Here is a 20,406-nt window from a genome sequence, read left to right as displayed (position 1 = left end):
GAATAGACTTACTAACGAGCAACGCTTGCAAATCATTGAATTTTATTACCAAAATCAGTGTTCGGTTCGAAATGTGTTTATCGACAAATTTTATTCAGCGATGAGGCTCATTTCTGGTTGAATGGCTACGTAAATAAGCAAAATTGCCGCATTTGGGGTGAAGAGCAACCAGAAGCCGTTCAAGAACTGCCCATGCATCCCGAAAAATGCACTGTTTGGTGTGGTTTGTACGCTGGTGGAATCATTGGACCGTATTTTTTCAAAGATGCTGTTGGACGCAACGTTACGGTGAATGGCGATCGCTATCGTTCGATGCTAACAAACTTTTTGTTGCCAAAAATGGAAGAACTGAACTTGGTTGACATGTGGTTTCAACAAGATGGCGCTACATGCCACACAGCTCGCGATTCTATGGCCATTTTGAGGGAAAACTTCGGACAACAATTCATCTCAAGAAATGGACCCGTAAGTTGGCCACCAAGATCATGTGATTTAACGCCTTTAGACTATTTTTTGTGGGGCTACGTCAAGTCTAAAGTCTACAGAAATAAGCCAGCAACTATTCCAGCTTTGGAAGACAACATTTCCGAAGAAATTCGGGCTATTCCGGCCGAAATGCTCGAAAAAGTTGCCCAAAATTGGACTTTCCGAATGGACCACCTAAGACGCAGCCGCGGTCAACATTTAAATGAAATTATCTTCAAAAAGTAAATGTCATGAACCAATCTAACGTTTCAAATAAAGAACCGATGAGATTTTGCAAATTTTATGCGTTTTTTTTTTAAAAAAAGTTATCAAGCTCTTAAAAAATCACCCTTTACTACTGGATAGCTGAGTTTCGCAAAAGCTTGACCAAAGCTGGCCTTTCATCAGTCGCAGGAAACTTTTGTCCTTAGATCGGCCATAAGATAACCAGTGAACTCTTTGCCATAGGTAGGGCTAGTCTCTCCGTAGCTGTTGGGGTTCTTGCACGTCATTAGCTTATGGATGCCAGCTACAGAAGCTGTATGGAAGAAAGTGATGTGGAAACATTTTCTTTTTAGTTCTCTCGTGTTTGTAAGATTAAGACTGCGACTCTTGGATAGAGATTAGAGATTAAACACCTAAGCAAATTTGTGCTGAACACAAGGCGCTTTACCGAGCTATAAGATCGCATTCATGAGTTGTATTCTCGAGGGCTTCACATAGGACTGTATATAGTATATGAAGTGCGATCCTTAAACCTGTCATCGAACCTAATCCTACTTAACCTAAAAAACACTTTTAAATATGACCTTAAATATCACTTGTTTACATTTTCCAATTCATCCTTTAGTTAGTAAATGTTCTATATAGCACTTAGACCTGCTTTCGTACTTCAAATTACCCACACATTTAAACAACTCAAAAAACTCTTTACTAACCGAACCGTTATTCTCTTACTTGAAACACTTCTCTAAAAATACTGAACTAATTCGCCGCATTCGGAGCGCAACACTTCGTAACGTTGCCCACTGAGCGCGCTCAAAATCTATTGCCGCACGTTTTACTTATCAATTTACTGGTTCACTACTGGTGCGAACGACCCCTTTCACAATATGAAAGCGCACTAACGACTGCCTTCACAGCAAAGAGCGCCAGCACAGCGCGTTTCGGCGAATTCACGAGTACAGCAACGAACCTCAGCGATAGCCCGGTAAACGAACCGCCTCATAATAATAACGACATGGGCAACGGTGGTAACGAGGCATATACCGCTATGCTAAAGAAGCGAGTGCATACACGAAGTGTGTATACGGCGCTTTTGACGAAGTCTGCTCGTCTAGTTGGAATTTCAGTTGGTTTGAAGGAGTAAAAGCAAAAACGTTTAGTTTGAAGTGAACTATTCGGCAATGTTGACATGTTGAACGCGTTAACGCTGTAACGGTATATAGACAGATTTTTATTTGAAGCAGCAGCAGCAAGTTGTTGTAGCAGAATTTGTTGTGAAAAATATTGATATATAACAAAGAAAATTTTAATTGATAATTTTTATAAATAAACGAGGTGTTCAACCGAAGTGAAACTTGTTTTAATAAAAATATGAAAATAAATAAAACGAACAGTGTAACACACACTGAAAGTATTGTTGTGCGATCATAAACACGTGTTGGATAATTACAGTGTTCTATTTTGAGTACATATAGGATAATTTATGCATGCTTTTGGGCGCATAGACGTGTGTGTGTGTTAAACTGAAAGGAATTAGAAACAAAACTTCCTGAAAATATTGTGGCAAGTATTTTTGTTGTAATCAAGCAGTTTTGTAGCAAACAATTCAGTCGGCAATCAAACTTGTATTTGATTTTCGAAATTACGCGCCTATTTATAACTAGCATACATTCAGGCGCAGTAGTGTTTAGCTTCATTAACTAGCATATCTAACGGTTAACGGCTTTTATTTGACAATTAATATAACTACTTTTCGCTTAGTGAAGCTTTTGGCTTATTTCCATCATTTGTTCTTACTCACTCATTTCGTTTGCCTGAGTGTAAACGCGAAAACGCCCTCGAGCTTAAGCGTCGCAGCTAATACGGGATTAAGCATAGTGTAGAATAAGATCAGTAAGACAGCAGTTGAAACAATTGGAAAGCGTATACACGCAAACAATCAATAAATTTGTTGCAACACATGCCAAATAGCGGCCACCAAAGGAATGTGTGTGTTGCAAACTTAAATTGAAAATCGAATTTCATTTGTAAAAGTGTGTCTATAATAACAAAGTGTATTGCACCTTAAGTGAATAATTGATGAGTCAGGAATCAAATCAGGCTAATTTACATTTCCAAAAAGGAAGGCACACTTCCTCTCACAGCCAGCGACATAGCATTGTGTACTTTCTTTCACGTCTAGTACACCCGGGAGTGTCGTGCACCTCGCTCATTTATAAGAAACCTCACTCTGCACTCTAAAAACGTAACGTTGTGTGTGCGCTGCAAATAAACAGGCTAGCACCTCCGTTGTATTGTGCTTTTGCGCCCAAAAGTATATGCCACGGTGTGTAGTAAAATTTGAGGCAAGAAGCTGGAAGTGAAACAACAGTGAAAAGTTTCTGCAATTTTGGGCGCTGCTATAAAAGTAAGTAAATAAGAAGTTGTGTAAGGACAACAAGTCATAATAGCTGGATAATATTGAAAATGTAGCATACCTTTAGGAGCGCAAAGAAAGACTTATTTACTTTTTTCAATAAATAAGCTTTAATTAAGTGTAAAAAGTAATTGTCAAGAAAAGTTTGCTGCATTTTTGGAAGCACCAAATTTTGTCCATCTGGGATCTCTTGATTTTTAAAACATTAAATTTAAACCGTGTTGGTATAACTAAAGATTTTTTGTACCTTTTAAGACAATTTAAATACATTTTTTTCCAAATGCACTTGACCGAACCAGGTTTTTTTATTGTTTGCGTTTTAAGAAATTTTGTATTATTGAAAACTCATTTTCTGATTTTTTTTAAATCTTGTCGCTTTTAATTTAAGTTCTCGAGAAATTCGAAGATCAACTTGCCGATATTGAATATATATATCGTCACCTAAAATGTGACACAGCGTATCATAAAAAAAAACGGAATTGAGTTTATAAGAATTTTTAGTTTAATTTTTAATTTCTAGGCATTTATGGGATCTTCGAAATTATAATTCACATATCATATATTATCTTTTTAAAGCGAGCTTCAGTGTTAAGAGATAGCATTGACTTGGAATGAAGAATACTGTCCACAAAACTGAGGTTCTTAAACTCACAAGAATGATATCTATTTTTATAAAACAACAAAATTTGGAAGATGAGTTAACTCCTCTATTCATGAGTACTTCTCCCCCCCAAAAACTCTTCTCGGCCACCATCTTTAGCAAAAATCGACATTATCAAATCTTCACATATCTCACGCCAACTTCAGATCACAATTTGCTGCCTTTCTAGCAGCTAAGCCATTCTTAGCTTGCTCCATCCACAATTTGGGAGCCAGCAGTTTAACTGCCGTTAGTATTATATGCCTGGCCGCTAGTCCCCATCTTTGTTTATGCCATTTCAATTTATTTTAGTGACGCCCAATGCTTGTTTTCACTTAAATTTTTCTTCGCTTTCGTTTCGTTTTTTTGTTTTTTTTTTGCTTATTGTCGTGCTTTTCTTGGGCATTCCATTTTGTGCTGGTTTAATGTTGTCAACCATTTCGCCAGAAATTGACAGCTTAAATTCCATTAGGATGCTTTTCTTTGCTTGCCATTCGCTCACTCATTCACTTATCCCTCGCAGAATGCTGGCTTTCTTAGGATGTGTGCGCCCAAATGTATGCTATGAGAAAAGTGGCGTGAATGTGTGTGTGTGTGTGTGTGTATGTGGCTGGGACAACGCCACTCGAAGTAAGGTACAGCGCGTCACTACCGCTGCCAGCCAAAGGCTAATGGCGTTTGTATCACTAACAACAACAACAATAAGAATAACAAAAACAAATACAACAGCAGCGACAGTATTGGCAGCACTTTTCCCACTTGATTGATAATCAATTGATGGGATTTCGGTCAACTTCGCTGCTTGTGTATGTATTAAGCTTGTTGTTGTTTTGTTTTTGCGGTCAGATTAGTGGCATATGATGCCATTTACTCTGACTATCCAAGCATCAATGACGATTGCCGAAATCGCTGGTTCTTCGCTTGACTTTGTTAATAGTTGTTTTTGTTGTCTTTAATTTTTTGTTGCGTTTTTGATATTGCTTTATTTGTTGTTTTTGTTGGTTTTGCTATTTTTTTGTATTTTTTTATTTTTTTTTCACACTTATCTAGCGCTTTATAAGCTTGCTGTCGCTCACATAGTTTAAGCATGCCGTCATGTTGATGCCACAAGTGTCGCTGCCACATTAAAATGGTTAAGTAAATTTTTGGTGTTGTTTTTTTTGAATTCAGTATTTTTTTCTATTCTATTTTTATTTCCTTCGATTTACTTTTTTATTTTTTTTCTGCTTCTTCTTCAACAGCGCACTGAACCTTCGATATGCTTTCTTTGCTTTGTTTTGGTGCGACTTTGTTTCCGCTTCGCCATTGTTGCTGGTGCAATACTAATGTTATTATTTGTTGTAATTGGATTAAATTAAGATTGATTGATACTTTCGTCGTTTGCGCTGAACACATCACACCGTGTAGAAAGGAAAGTGAAATGTATGCCAACCCATCAGCGGCATTAGCCGTGTTGCTTATAAATGAGCATGTGTGACCACACACACACACATTCAAATAAAGTTGCACATACACATATGTGTAGTATAAGCAACAAATGTATTGAGCTAACTAAATTGAATTGTATTGATATAACGAGAGCACGTGTGGGCCGATAGTATCTGTTTCGTAAATGAATTCATTGGTGGCAACTTACTTGAACACACATACACACATATATATCGATAACTGATGCGTTCTTATAGTTAAACAAGCACATATTGGTTGTCATTAATATTGTTTAGAGACATTCCACTCGAGCTTACCACATAACCACGTAATTACAGTTAAGCAGGGAAGGCATTGTTATTTAAAACACTTGTGTGTATGTATATGTGTACATATATAATTATTTTATATGTGGTTATGTGTTTATTCATCTATAAATATGCGCTTATTTATTATGTATAAAACAATAAACATTTGTATTGCTATTGTTTTTGCCCGAAACTCATGCTCATCGCTCAACTGCGTCGAGTGTGCTTTAGAAAGCGTTGCATTGCTGATTAATTCAATTCAAGGTCAAAATTATTTGTTTTTTTTACAACAATGCTAATCAAATATTTATTGTGTGCTAATTTGGTTTCACATGCGTTGAAAGGCAGCTAGTAAACAAAATCGCAAAAGGAAAGCGTTAACTGCTACACTATAGTTATCAATCATACAAGGCGACTTGTTTCTTAGGTTCTTCAGGGTATAAATGTCATTTTCTTTGATAAATTAGAAGATCACTTCATCTGTTAATCGATTGCTACTGTTTGCAGTTTTTTTTTCTTTCTTCTTTAGTAATTGAAATTTAGCTGATCAAATTTGAACCGGATTATTAAAAAAAAAAATTTAAAAAAAGTATTAAAAAAATTACAATGTTCAAATTTTTCAGCAAATTTTTCATTTTATACAAGTGAAACCATAGCATTATTAAGGGTGGTTTCGACTTGACTTGACAGAAATAAAAAACAAAAAAAGTTATAATTTTAAAAGTACAGCTATTGGTGTTGATCGAGTTCCAGCCGTAGCTCCTTGCGGTGCCATCACTATTTCTTGGCGATTAAGCTGGTTTCAATCGGAAAAATATAGTTTTGTAATGGAAAATCTAGTGCCTGATCAAGGCTTGTTTTAAATTAACCAAATGTCAACCTCAGGAAATTTTCTTCCAGAATTTTGAGAAGAAAACCAATAGTTAAAAGCTTATAAGAAGTCTATATAAAAAAAAATTTCTAACAGGCATATGAATTTCAGTGAATTCCACCTAATGGTTAGCTATAGTGTTCTTACTTCAGAAAACACAGTTTTAAACAAAATACTTGTGAAGCTTGACACGAACGTTCCGAAGCACCGGCGAACCTATTAATATTTTTCGAAGAACTCGAACATTTTTTGTCGGATTTATTTATACTTTATATTTTAAGGAAATGAAAAAAAAAATTGCCGAAATTCTTTCGAAGATTTTATACCTTAAAGAGGAAGAAAAATGTTTTTTTTTTTGAAATTTTAAAAATATTAAAAAAAAAATTTTTTTTTTTGAAAATTTTAAAATTAAAAAAAAATTTGAAATTTTAAAAAATTTAAAATTTTTTTTTTTTTGGAAATTTTAAAATAAAAAAAAAATTATTTTGAAATTAAAAACAAAATAGTTAATATCATCAAAATTTGGCTCCTGAGCTAATACAAGTGCTTAATACAATTTTCCATATACTTGTTATAGGCCTCAGGTGGGATGGCCTTCAATATTTTCAGTGCCTTCGGCGAATTTTTTTTGTTGTTTCAGCTCATTTTTGTTTCAGACTCATATGCATAAACCCACGTCTCGTCAAGAGTACGGCTACATTAACCTAAACAAAATGCATTTAATGGATACATAAGAAATGCTGATATCCGCTAGTAACTTTCTGAAGCCAACACGATGGTTTTTAAGTACTGCTTCAATAACTTTTTCGATCTTCTCGGTAATAACAAAGGTGACGACTTGCATCAGGCAAGTTTTCTATTTTTTTTTAATATAATAAATGCTTAATAAATACCGACAAGACGAAGTAGCGTGCTTAGTAGCAAAGCATCGAAAATGTGCTGAGGTCTTCAGGTAGTTCAACAAGTAATAAGGAAAACTTCTGCTGTTTTATCACATATCTCTCATACAACCGATTATTCTGATTTTCAAACCTTCGTGTTAAAAATCGCTTCTCCGAAAATATCGTTAGACCCATAATCTGTGGGACAAAGTGTTTCTGAATGATCCGTTGAACATTATTTGCATACGCGATTTTTCCATTTGTATTTTTTTTTGTTTTTTCTTGGCTCGCTATAAATCGATACGCCCCAACGTATGTCATCACATTTCCTTTGTACTTCAATGCTGTATGATATATTCAGCTTAGGCTTGACGGGTGCTCTGAGCGATTGAATTTGAATCATCGAAAAAAAAATGAATATACTATTTTTCCAAAAATACTGAGTTACTTTTACAAAATTGTTGATCGGTATTATTATATAGTGTTATTGCTATATTGATTTTTTCACCTCCGAACATACTGATCTTATACGTAGAGCTTGTAAATATCACTTGGTGGCAACATTGAACCTTCGTCAACTGACTTGAATAACTTGAAAACAGTTTATATATTGATAATTGTATTGATATAAAAGGTAGTTCAAAGGCCTACTTTTACAGGATTAATTAATATTTCATTTATTTAAACTTTGCTGAAAATAATTTCAACGGTAAATATTTATGCCAAAAGAGATACCTGCGCAAGACAAACACCAGCTTCTAACTGAAAGCTACTAAGCATTAATACTACTTTCTCATAACAATATTCCAGTCATAATATTTGTTGCAAGAAAAGCCTTTCTAATATTTCGTCGGCACTTGTAAGCGTCCTTACTTAGCGCAAATATTCAAACTTGAGACAAAAGACACTCAAATAGAACCGTTTAGTGCAAACAATTGAACGCCGCAGCAAGTGAATGTAAGCATGTCTAAGCTGCAGAAATCATTAGAAAAGTCATTTGTCCATCTCCCGAAAGGGTACGTTAATGACAAGCCATTGCCAATGCTTGTAGGCATAAGTACATGAAAATCTACATAAATATTACACAGCAGAGTGCGAGTGTATGAGTGCAAGTGTGTTGGTAAATACTCAACCTGCCGGCTGGACTTGAACGGCGTGTTGAAAGTCACGGCGCTGGAAGAATGACTCATTTGAATTTGTAATTAGTTTTCTGTTGGCGAACGAATATATTTTTGAATTTTAAAGACCATGCTCCATTTTGCCATTTGTGTTTACCAAACTGTAATGTTTTGTGCGCTTACTTATGCAAGTTGTTGTGCGAATGTTGTTGATTTATTCAAAATATTGCAATTTCTTCAAGGTTAGCGATTTTATTTCGGGCTTTGCCATGGCATTGCTGAGGCGGTTTTAATGTCTCATATTATATTTTAGGTATTTGGAATGTACCGTTATTTACATATAGTCGTCATATACATATAACTGTATTTTGGTAATGTTGAGCCACGTCTGCTCGCTAGCACACATATCCAAGTCTTCGCTCATGCAGAACACTTGAACTCACAAGCACCGACTGTGGCGCTGGCAAGCAATCGAAATACTCGTACCACAAACAACACAAAAAGCAACCGCAAAAACAGCAGCGAAACCAGCGTCGAAGTAGACAACATATTTGGGCGAGACCGACATCTTTCCATTTATTTATTTCAAGCCACTCCTCCCTGAAAGGAGTTTCGCCAAGTCAACGCAGTGTTGTTGGCGCTTTCGGTCGTGTTGGTCTCGTTGCGGTTGTGTTTTTTGTTGTTGCTTTCAAGTTTTTAATTAAATTCTATATCGACTCGTTTATTTATTAATATATGCTGACTTTTCGCTGGCGTTGTTGATTTAGTGGGTGTTGGTGCTGTTGTTATTGTAGCTGGTATTATTGCCTGAAAGCCATTAAAGTTAATTTCAATAGTTGAGCGCTCAAAAGGAGGAATGGAAAAGTTACTATTTGAGGCACTTATTGCTTACTCCTGTCTGGCTGATTTCTCATAAAGCTTTTAGTGCTATCAATTTTATTGAAAAATTCAAAAAAATTAACAGTATAGTTGCCAGTTAAGTTCAAAAGTGTTTTTTGGCATCTGAACAGAGTTTTTGAAAATCAAGTTTCGCTAAACTATAGCTGTCCAATAGATGTGTTCGTTTCGCCATTTCACTGCTCACAACACTTGAAATTCTCAGAAAATTACATGTGAAAGCAATAACAGTGTCATCGAGTTAAATTTATACAAAAAAGTAAGCGGTTATTTCATTAAAGTGCTGTAATCGTTATCTTCATTGATACCTGGTTTTGTCTTAGGTCTAATAGCTTTTTTGATTCACTACTCGTCAACATTTGGCGAATCAAAGACAGCTAATATTGTTTTTGAAACACATGTAGAAGTGGAAGCTCATTATAATTCATCTCCATGAAATGTCATAGTTGAATATATTTTCCAATCTTCAATCTCTTGGATCCTTCTGTGAGCATTTCTCAAACGAATAAGGAGAACACGTGTTTTTGTTTTTGTCATTGCTAAATGTCTTCCATTTCCAGCTTACAAGCTCTTCATAATTTGAGGCGCAAGCTTACTTTTATTTCCCCTTAATAACATTGTAATTTTAGTTCTCAAACTATTTATAGTAAAAATTTCGTTTAATTTGCAGTTCAAATTAGAAATAAACATATCAACTTCAACACGGAATTTAATCGTGTTTTTAATTTATTATTTTTACCGGAGTTTATCTCGACGTTTCCGAAATATTTTTCTGAGAGCCGCTGTGGTGATGTTCCTTATCTCCTTGAGCAACGTATCATATCCATCTTCTTCTTCTACGCTGGTGGCCACGCAAACCTTACCACTATGTCTTCTTAAATTCTTTTCGAAGCTTTTCGTTCGCTTGGAATTTTCTTCAACTTTTTTTTATGTTTTTAGTAAGCATAAGTAAAGTAAATTATATTATCTAATTATAATTATAGTTTTTAATTTATTATTTTTAATGAGTAAAACACAAATCAAATTTTCTGTTCTTATACAAAAGCGATTTATTATTTTTTAAAGTGATACACCGACTAAACTTCGTATTTTAATTAAAAAAAAATAAAATAAAATATTATTTTAAAATTAGTATTAATTTCAGTTATAGTTTAAATGAAATTAAATTAAAAAAATAAAATATATCATTTTTTCATCACACGTCAGTCTCTTACATTTCGAGTTAATACTGTAAAGCTCACTATCTTTCAATTGATTTATCTATAGCTGAATGTCTTTTGTTTTTAATTTTTAATATTTTTGATTAATAACATAGCATTAACTTATTTCTAAATAAAAAGTTTCTATACCGCAAAAAGTACCGCTATAAAGCGTAATCAAATACGCACAATATTTAAAAATTTAGAGTGGTAAGGTTTGCGTGGCCACGAGTGTATCATTTAGAGTTTTATATGAAATATTGAGATTCAGGCGTAATCCATATTTTCTGACTGCTTTTGACTGAAGATGCATACTCGTAACAAACAAAACAATCAGTGCCAGATATCTCATCAATATAATTATTAGTACTTAGTACACGCCTGGCTTTCTGAAGTACACAAAGAGCATTTGGTGATTTTTAAGATGAGTGAAATTACTCAATAAAGAACTTCTATTGAATTTTGTGTGCGAAATCAAATTTCTGGTGCCGAATCAAATTATTCAAAGAGTGTCAAGAACGCGTATACGATGAACCGCGTCCTGGACTGCCATCAACATTCACTGATGATTAACACGTCAATATAATGAAGGAGTTGGTGTTTGAGAGTCGACGATTAGCAGTCAAGGATCTTAATGGCATCATTAAAATATCTGAAGAATCAGTGAAAACAATTTTGAAAGATTATTTGAACCTAAGAAAAGCGAAAGCACGATTAGTTCCAAAATCACTAATGTTTTCGAAAAACAGCGTCGCATTAATGTCTGTAAAACAATGCTTTCCGATTACCAGGTTGTCTTGAAACGTATTATTACCCATCAACAGTGACTTACTACGAGCATTGAAGGCCTTACCGGAAATTGTCTTTAACAACAGTTTCGAAGATTGGGAAAATCGTTCTCACAAGTGTCTTGGGCCAAGTGGGATTAATTTGAGGCGAACGACGTAGATTTTGAAAAATAAATTAAGAATTTTAGAATTATAAGTAAAGTATTACTATCTTTTGCTCATGGTAGTATATAAATTATCAGTAAGACGAGTTTTGGCGATTTAGATGTGTTGTCTGTCCGTCTGTCGATCTGTATATATTGTATTTGAGCTAGTTCCTCAGTTTATGAGATATAGATCTGGAAGTTTGGCACAGGTTGTTTTTTCTTTAAGAAGATGTTTATTTGCCGCAGCTGCCGATATCCGACTACTGTGGCATATAGCTGCCATATAAACTGAACTTTTTCATTTTAGGCGATACCTGCATGAAATGTGACATACGTTATTGTCCGAGATAGCGGTACAATATGCGAAGTAATTCTTCATATCGAGTTACTGTAGCATATAGCAGTCATACAAACTAACAGATGAAAACCAAGTTCTTGTAAGGAAGCTTTTGCTTTTGTGAAGGTTCGGTGCAAACAAAGTTAACATAATTTTTTATCAAATCGTTAAAAAATTTAATCAAGCCACTGGTAAGCTTTGACTAAACTCGAATTAAATTAATTTTTACGATAACATCCTGTTATCTACAAACGTGAAATGCTTATGTAATTAAAGTTCGCATTAAAATCAAACACAGAGTATTTTGCGCAATTTTCATTAACACCACGCAATGGAAAATAAATCAAGCATTCAATGCATCCCTTGCACGTACCGTTATTGTGGTTTCAATTGCAGTTAAATCTATTTGTTTTGCTTCTTTCCTTCCGCAACAGCAGTTAATTACATTGCGAGTCATTTACTGTGCAGCAGCCATAAAATAATACCATAATAATGCAACAAAAACAATAAAAACCACTAAAGCAAAAAAAATAAAAAAAAAATGAAACAGAAAAACTAACATTAAAACAAATAAAAAAACAAACATTAACAAAATTGAAAAAGTATCGCACAGAAAATAACAAATTTTATGTAATTATTTGATTATTTGTAAGAATGCGCGTGTCATATAAATAAAGCGATAAACTATCAGCGCGCAAAAAACTCAACTAAATGCAGGGTTGCATTTGCAATTAAAAAATTAAGTAATTAGCACACTAATTGCAGTAATGGCAATTTGAATGCCAAAGTAACGAAATATGATAAATATTTAAAATCTCGATTCAAGTGACGCCGAATCTGAAATTAGTTTGCACAAATAATTTTCGCATGAGCTAAAACGATTACAGTTATTTGCTTACATAAATATATATAATATAGAAAATGAAAAATCCAGGCAATTGTTTACATAAAATATATATAATTTTTAAAGCAAAAAATATTAACAATAAAATGAAAAAAAAAAATAAAAAATTACTGATTAAAATAAAAACTCAAAAGGTCAATAAAACACTTCTAATTAGTTTTTCGAGCGCAAAAAATATTAAATGTTTTTTTAATTACGCATTAGTTGCTTTATCACATATTTGTTTCCGCATTTGTTTGCACTATTTCGGTGTGTTGAAAAGTGTGCGACCACAAAAACAGTAATTAAGTTGAAACTTATTGAATTTAAGCATAATTAATAAATTACATCTAACGCTTGGTGTCATATTTATTTCATTGCCGACCGCAAAAATTCACCCGACATTGATCAATTTTATTTAATTCATTGATTTAATTTGTTTTGCGCCTAAATGTGCGCTATTTATTGTAACGGTAATTGCGTATAAACCAATTCATCAGCATAATAAAATCACTTCCGCTGTGCATTAAGCGAAAAATAATGCTGCGCTTTGGCGTTTTTTCGCCCATTATATTTATTTAAATTTTTAATTATATAATAGTGTGTATTGTGCTAAAATAAATTATGTACATTTGTGTCATTCCGAAAATATTCCATTAATTTATAAACATATTGTTGCTTACGCTAAGCGTGACCAATAACATGTAGGAGATATTTATTTATTTTTTTTGCAAAATAAATGGAATAATATAGATGGCAAAAAGATTGCCAGCAGGTCCATTATATATATGAAAAAAGTTCGGGAAATGCATTTTTTACATTAGAGAGCTTTCACAAATTCTAGGCCAATGTTATTAAATAATAATGTGCCACGCTTCAGTTCGTTTTGAGATTCAACAAATCGTAATTATATATTTTTTATCAACTCAATTTTTAACACTCTCGCAACAAAGTTGCTAAGGAGAGTGTTGTAGTTTTGTTCACATAACGGTTGTTTGTAAGTCCTAAAACTAAAAGAGTCAGATATAGGGTTATATATACCAAAGTGATCAGGGTGACGAGTAGAGTTGAAATCCGGATGTCTGTCTGTCCGTCCGTCCGTCCGTCCGTCCGTGCAAGCTGTAACTTGAGTAAAAATTGAGATATCATGATGAAACTTGGTACACGTATTTCTTGGTTCTATAAGAAGATTAAGTTCGAAGATGGGCAAAATCGGCCCACTGCCACGCCCACAAAATGGCGGAAACCGAAAACCTATAAAGTGTCATAACTAAGCCATAAATAAAGATATTAAAGTGAAATTTGGCACAAAGGATCGCATTAGGGAGGGGCATATTTGGACGTAATTTTTTTGGAAAAGTGGGCGTGGCCCCGCCCCCTACTAAGTTTTTTGTACATATCTCGGAAATTACTATAGCTATGTCAACCAAACTCTATAGAGTCGTTTCCTTCAGGCATTTCCATATACAGTTCAAAAATGGAAGAAAATCGGATAATAACCACGCCCACCTCCCAATCAAAGGTTATGTTGAAAATCACTAAAAGTGCGTTAACCGACTAACAAAAAACGTCAGAAACACTAAATTTTATTTAAAAAATGGTAGAAAGAAGCTGCACCCAGTCTTTTTTTAAATTTGAAAATGGGCGTTGTGTCGCCCACTTATGGACCAAAAGCCATATCTCAGGACCTAGATATAATCTAATTAATTTTACAGCAAAATAAAAAAATATGTAAATGACGGATAATAAAATCTCGATTATCACTTTATCGTGCGAGAGTATAAAATGTGCGGTGACCCTCTACCTTACTTGTTTTTTTTTCATTTCTCGGCGAAAATGCGATTAAATTATTTCATAATTTTAATATATTTTATCAAGAGCAATAAAATTAAGAAAAAATTTTTAAAATCTATGTGTTTATCGTAAAATATCTTTTGAAAGAATCATGTTCATTTTTAAGTTCGTGGAGCTGTGGAGTATTTCTAAAGCCATAATATCCAATTATCACTACAAACTGTGGATTCAAATCTGAATTTCTCGCTAGGCAATCAGCTAGAGATTTTAAGCCACAAATATTGCTTTTCTGTGTTTTTTGGCACATGTGCTCGGGCAGAATTTAGCTGGAAAATCCAATGCTCTATCGAAGCATTTTTCAACTGTGTTCCCACATCTTCTCAAATATTCTGCTATTAAGGCAAACACCGTTTCAATATCTATTCTTTTGCTTTCCATTTCATATTTTAAAAAGTTTTAAGCTTACGAAAAGTCTCTAACCAATACTCCTCACAATAATGTTTGAAATTAACCTCTATGTAGCAACTTAGAAACATGACTGCCACATAAAACGAGCAACTGAAAGTAAAGTTTAAGCCCACATGAGCCACTAACTGAGGTTAAATATTTTAAAGAAAGAAGACATCTAGACAGAAAATCAAATCCTAATAAAAAACAAATTTCCCACGCCCACTAACTCAGCTACGTGGTCGAGGTTTTGCTATTTATTTAAAGAATGTTAAACCAACACGTTTGTGCGTGTGTAGGAGCATATCAGCGCTCCATGGTCTCATCTACGCTTGAACCCTTTTAGTCCATTTTTCCAACTTTCCATTTCAATTTGAAAAGTCAACAATTGTAAACCACAATGGAAGGCAAAGAGGGACCTACACATAGATGCATTCGCCGCACACATACATAAAGACACACAGTCAATATTATCATGTGTGTGTGTGTGTAAACTATCAAGTGAGCTGCAAGCAACCATATCCGACGAACCATATGGACATGTGGGAGGAAAGTACGTACGAGAAAACTTGTAAAATTCTGTGCAACAACATCAAACGGACAGACAATCCTATCCAAACATACACCTAATCAAATTATAATATAAATGAAATATGAAAGCAAATCAAACCGCAACAACAAAGTTTATGAAATGTTGGGAAATCCATGAGATGAAACCCCAAGATACACTTAAAAATTCGGTTAATCAAATTTTGCGGAGGAAAAAACAACCAACTCTGAATGTTGTGGCGAAGAAAGTGAAAAATAACTGTACATTGAAAAAGTGTGTGAAATCCTTTGACATTTGCTCCTTTGATTGATATGCGCTCAATGGGAGAAGGCGATGCAGATACGAAATTATTTAAAGTGGTTATTTGGTGTCTATTTATATACATACATATATAATACATATACATACATACATATGTATATGCATATATTATACACAAAAGGTCGAAAATCAGATGTTTGGAAATTCGGCATTGTAAGTTATCAGACAGAAGTTGAATTTACAGTTTTTTGATCGGAAAATTTATGTTTTGAATTTCTTTAAGCAACAAAAGCTCGGAGTACCTATTTACATATATGTATGTACGTATATAAAATTGTAGTTGTTAACGATTTGAGAGACTTTTAGTATTAACTTCTAACAACATTTTCTGAGAGAGTTGCCATCTGTTTCAAAAATGGACTATTATAAATTAAAATGTCAAAATAAAAACTAACTAATGGGTACAAAAGTGAAGTAAATTTGCAAGAGGCTGTTAAGAAAGGTTGCCACCTGTTTAAAAATTATATTTCAAAACAAACTTACGTGATGATAATGATGATTTAATAATATATGAAAAGCTCATGGTTGGTGGTGATGGTTTTTATTTAAAAATATATCTGAAGAGGTTGCCACCTTTATAAAAATTATATTTAAAAAACTGTATTTATATAAAACTTTAACAATTTTAGATGGTTTTTTAAAAAAGAGATTTGTAATGAAAGAGCTTAGGATGCATTGGTATAAAATTAAAAAAAAAATTAAATGACCTAGAATTAAAAGCATATCAAAAAGGGCTGCCACCTTTTTAAAAATTGGTATGTTAAATTGAAAAATTAACATATGTACATATTAAACAATTTATTAAAATATGGGTATGAAACTTGAAAATTTTGAGAAGATTTACATTTAACATACATATACATATGTATGTATGTATGCAAAGAATGTTGCCACCTGCCAAAAAATATATTTCAATAATTTTATGTGTTAACTGATTTACTCAAATTAATATGTGTATGTAACGCGCCGACTAACTGAAAAGTTATTTGTATGGAGTGTTGCCACATGCTTGAAAATTATAACATAATTAAACTCATAGCTGAAACGATTTACTTAAATATTACGAAACAAAATATTGTTGTTTTAGAGGATTTATTGAAAAATTGTCTGTAACAGGGTTGCCACCTGTTAACAAATTTACAAAAAAAAATTTAATATTGAAATATGACATCAAACTAAAAAGTTCCAAACTAATTTTTGTTGAAAAAAATTTTGAGAAGAGTTGCCAACTTTTGGAAAAATAGCATAATTGTAAATGAAGTGTAATATTTCCGGTAAAAATTAAAAAAAAAGAGAAATATTTGTGTCATCTTTGTCAGTCATAGAATATTAAAAAAGGAGGATCAATAATAATAAAGGTTTTCAACTTTTAAGGAATGGACCGATTTTAATTGCTTTCGAGTTTATAAACCCGGAAAGTTGCAGTCGCTTTACTACTTGTTTGGAATTTACAGTAGAGAAAATAATTTATTTCCTAGCAGAGTAGTGAAGCTGAACTTATTACTTCATTTGACAAAGGAGAGTAAAATTGAAACTCATTATAACTTAAGATGAATTATAACAACAAAACTCAATTCTAAGAAACTTTTCCATCAAAACGCCTACCAAAAATCTCTGCAATAAGGAGCAAACACCCACACTCATACGCCGTAGGTCACACGTGCCCTCAATGAAAAAAGTTTTAACTTTCATACTCCCACACGCCTTTCTATGGCCTAAGGAATAAGCATTCTTGCCTTTCACCTGCTCTTTAAACTTCCCCCACTTAGCCGCATTAAACCACATTGATTGTTAAGTCATAAATAAAAGCTTACCTTAAATGAGCAACCACAAAGGAAAAAAGTGAGTGGGAAGTAGGTAAAAAATAAGAATCAAGTAAGAAATGAATAAAAAATGGCAACATTAAAAATAACACACAAAGCGGAATTTGGCTAGCGTGTGGGAAATAAAAGAGTGAAAAATGTGAAAAAGTAGATAAAACGCAAGGCTGAAAGGCCTACCGGAAAACCTCAATCACGCAAAAACAATTTATTTCGGCACACAAGTCGGGTGCGCGAGGAAAGATAGTAAGCGAAAAGGTTACATAATCAAAGCATAAAAGAAAAGAGTTGCACGCACACAGCGATACTAGCATACAAAGCGTGTATAGGTATGGCTTGTACTGAAAAATCAACTGCTCCTAAATGTAGGCAACATTTTTTGTATTTCTTTAATTTTTCCTTAAAAAAAAAGGCGTTTTGTATTGCTTTATTTGGCTATATCCGCCAGGTAAAGACGCCTGCTTAACATAACCATAGCAAGCGTTCATCATGCGCACACACACACAAACAGACACGGCGCGCCATATTTGAGTGTTTGTAAAAATGATTGAATGTCCTTTTTGTGGCAGCCAAGCGTGCTTGTTTTCGTGGTTAAGCTTTTCCTTATAACTTCTAATCGTGTTTGCAAGATTTTTCTTTGAGCTAAGAAAATGTAAATGGTTTTGATGTAAATTTTCAAATGCTTTAAATCATTTTTTATGTCGAGTCAAATCGCCGCTTTGTGTTGTTGCAACTTTTAACAGCTTAAAAGGCTTCTATTCTATTATTGACTTAAAGCGCTGTTAGTTAGTCTACTTTGGCTCGTTTGCAAGTCCTTTTGTGAGTTTTGATAAGTTAATGGCTTGTGTTGATTTGGCGTGTGATAAATTAAATAAATGATTTGGAAGGTAAATATGCGGTTGGTGAGAAAGGGTTGACTGCGTGCGGAAATGATTCTTATAAATAAGCGCGTTGTATATTAAAGGAGAAAGGGAGCATAAGGTATTTTTTCGCTTATCACCGCTTATTACAGTGTGGAAATTTTAAATTTGAGTAGGCATATTCGAATGATGGTAATCGTTTTATAGGTTAGTTGTGACTCTTGATGTTTTTGAGTTTAAATTTGATATGTTTGAAGACATTAAAAGGAGGTACGCACTTTTGTGCTTTTTTGTACTTTTTTGACAGAAAATCATGAATTAATTTGAAAGAATTTACTTGGAAGTATCAAAAATAGTTTGAGGAAAATTTGGTTAGGCAAATTTATCTTCAAATTGACATTATTTACCCGAATTTCATCAACTGGATGAAGGAAAAAAGGTGTTATGTCGGCTTTGAAATGAGTCAAGATTGCTTCAATTACACAGAAGAAAAAATAATACGATAGCGTGCCTTTTGGATGTTTTTCATCAATAAAAATTTCTAGAAGAAAGTATGACAAATTACAAAAGGAATCCTTTCCTATCTCTTCGCCGCCTAATAGAGAGTATGTAGCAGAATAAGACAATGAAGGAGAACTTACACATTTATTTTTTAATGTTTCTATTTAATTTTTTATTTTCTAAGCTCGGGATTAAGCAACTGGGTCTGTCTTATGAGTTAAGTGATTCAGTAGCGATCAACTGAGACCTTCTTCTGAACAAGTTAACTTCGGAAACCTAAGTTAGTAAAAGGTAGATGAAGATGAAACTGAGTCTTGAAACTGACAGTCTCCAAAAATGAGCGGCAGCTACATTTTATCTTTTACATAAACTTTTGTTTTACATTTTTCTAGCCGCAGTTGATATTCTTCTTCTGTATTTTTAATAACATGTGCCACCCCGAAGTTTGATGTGACATTATAAGTTGATTTATTGTGTCTTTGTAGTGAACCGATTTATGCTTTCCCAGAAAGTTTAGGTTCACAAAATATTTTTAGGCGAATTTTCACTCATCATTTAGTTTTTCTTTAAAGCTCCTTATTCTTTATCAGTTGTCTGAACGCGTTGACGACGAACCACATCCAGGACTGCCATCAGCATCAACTGATGAACAACAAGTCACTAAAAAGAAGGAAATAGGTGCTTGAGAATCGATGAATAACAGTCAGAGAACTTACTGGCATTGTTGGAATGTAGGAAAGGTCTGTGAAAACCATTCTTAAAGATTATTTGGGCCTAAGAAAAGTGAAATCACGAATGACTCCAAAATCACTAATTTTTTTTTCGAAAAACAGCATCGCATAAACGTGGAATAATGCTTCCAGACTACAAGGATGTTTGAAACGTACTATTAATGGCGATGGGTCTTGGATCTATGCTGACGATCTGGAAACAAACGATCGTTCGGCCGATTATCGTGGAAACGGCGAGCCGAAGCCAAACAACTACGTCGAAGCAGGTCAAATATGAAGGTTATGGTGACCATTTACTCCGATTAATTTCTTTGCTAAATGATAAATAATAAAATTTCAGTTGCTTATAATTCCTGGTAAACCATAAAATCTTTGTACATGATATCTTTAGTTGGCTGAATGCTAATCTCAAATAAACTTAAGGCAATAAACTGAGAGCAAACCATTGAAAAGATCAACAAAGGAGAACACGAACCCAGACAACAGTCTTTACAGAGATTAACATTACAGTTAACCCAGAACAAAAGCGTAATAAGCATACCTGGAAAGGTAACAGGGGCGCTGTTAGTATGGCGCGAGCATTATCACAGTGCACTACTTGAACCCATTAAAACCATTAAAATTGAGGCAAATGCGCTTAGTAGTCACTGAAATTGAAAACGCAAAATGTGATTATATTTCAAAGCAAATTTGTCGATTTCAATTCGAAATTCTGCTATTACAGATATTTCCAAAAAATTATGCGCCAAATTAGCAAATGAGTTCGCGGTTGCGGCGGCT

General features: G+C 33.8%; 1 protein-coding gene across 1 annotated transcript in view; it reads left to right on the top strand.

Annotated features, from left to right (window-relative positions):
* The first annotated feature begins 1,830 nt into the window (after nt 1-1,830).
* LOC105231935 (neural cell adhesion molecule 1) overlaps nt 1,831-20,406 on the top strand; it is a 246,667-nt gene continuing 228,091 nt past the window's right edge. The window contains exon 1 of the mRNA XM_049449667.1: nt 1,831-3,097. The gene's annotated coding sequence lies outside the window, so the exon portion shown is untranslated. The remainder of the gene's footprint in view (nt 3,098-20,406) is intronic.

This window comes from Bactrocera dorsalis, chromosome 2 (genome assembly GCF_023373825.1).
Source record: "Bactrocera dorsalis isolate Fly_Bdor chromosome 2, ASM2337382v1, whole genome shotgun sequence".
NCBI classification, from domain to species: Eukaryota; Metazoa; Arthropoda; class Insecta; order Diptera; family Tephritidae; genus Bactrocera; species Bactrocera dorsalis.
This window is presented reverse-complemented; position numbering and strand designations above follow the sequence as displayed.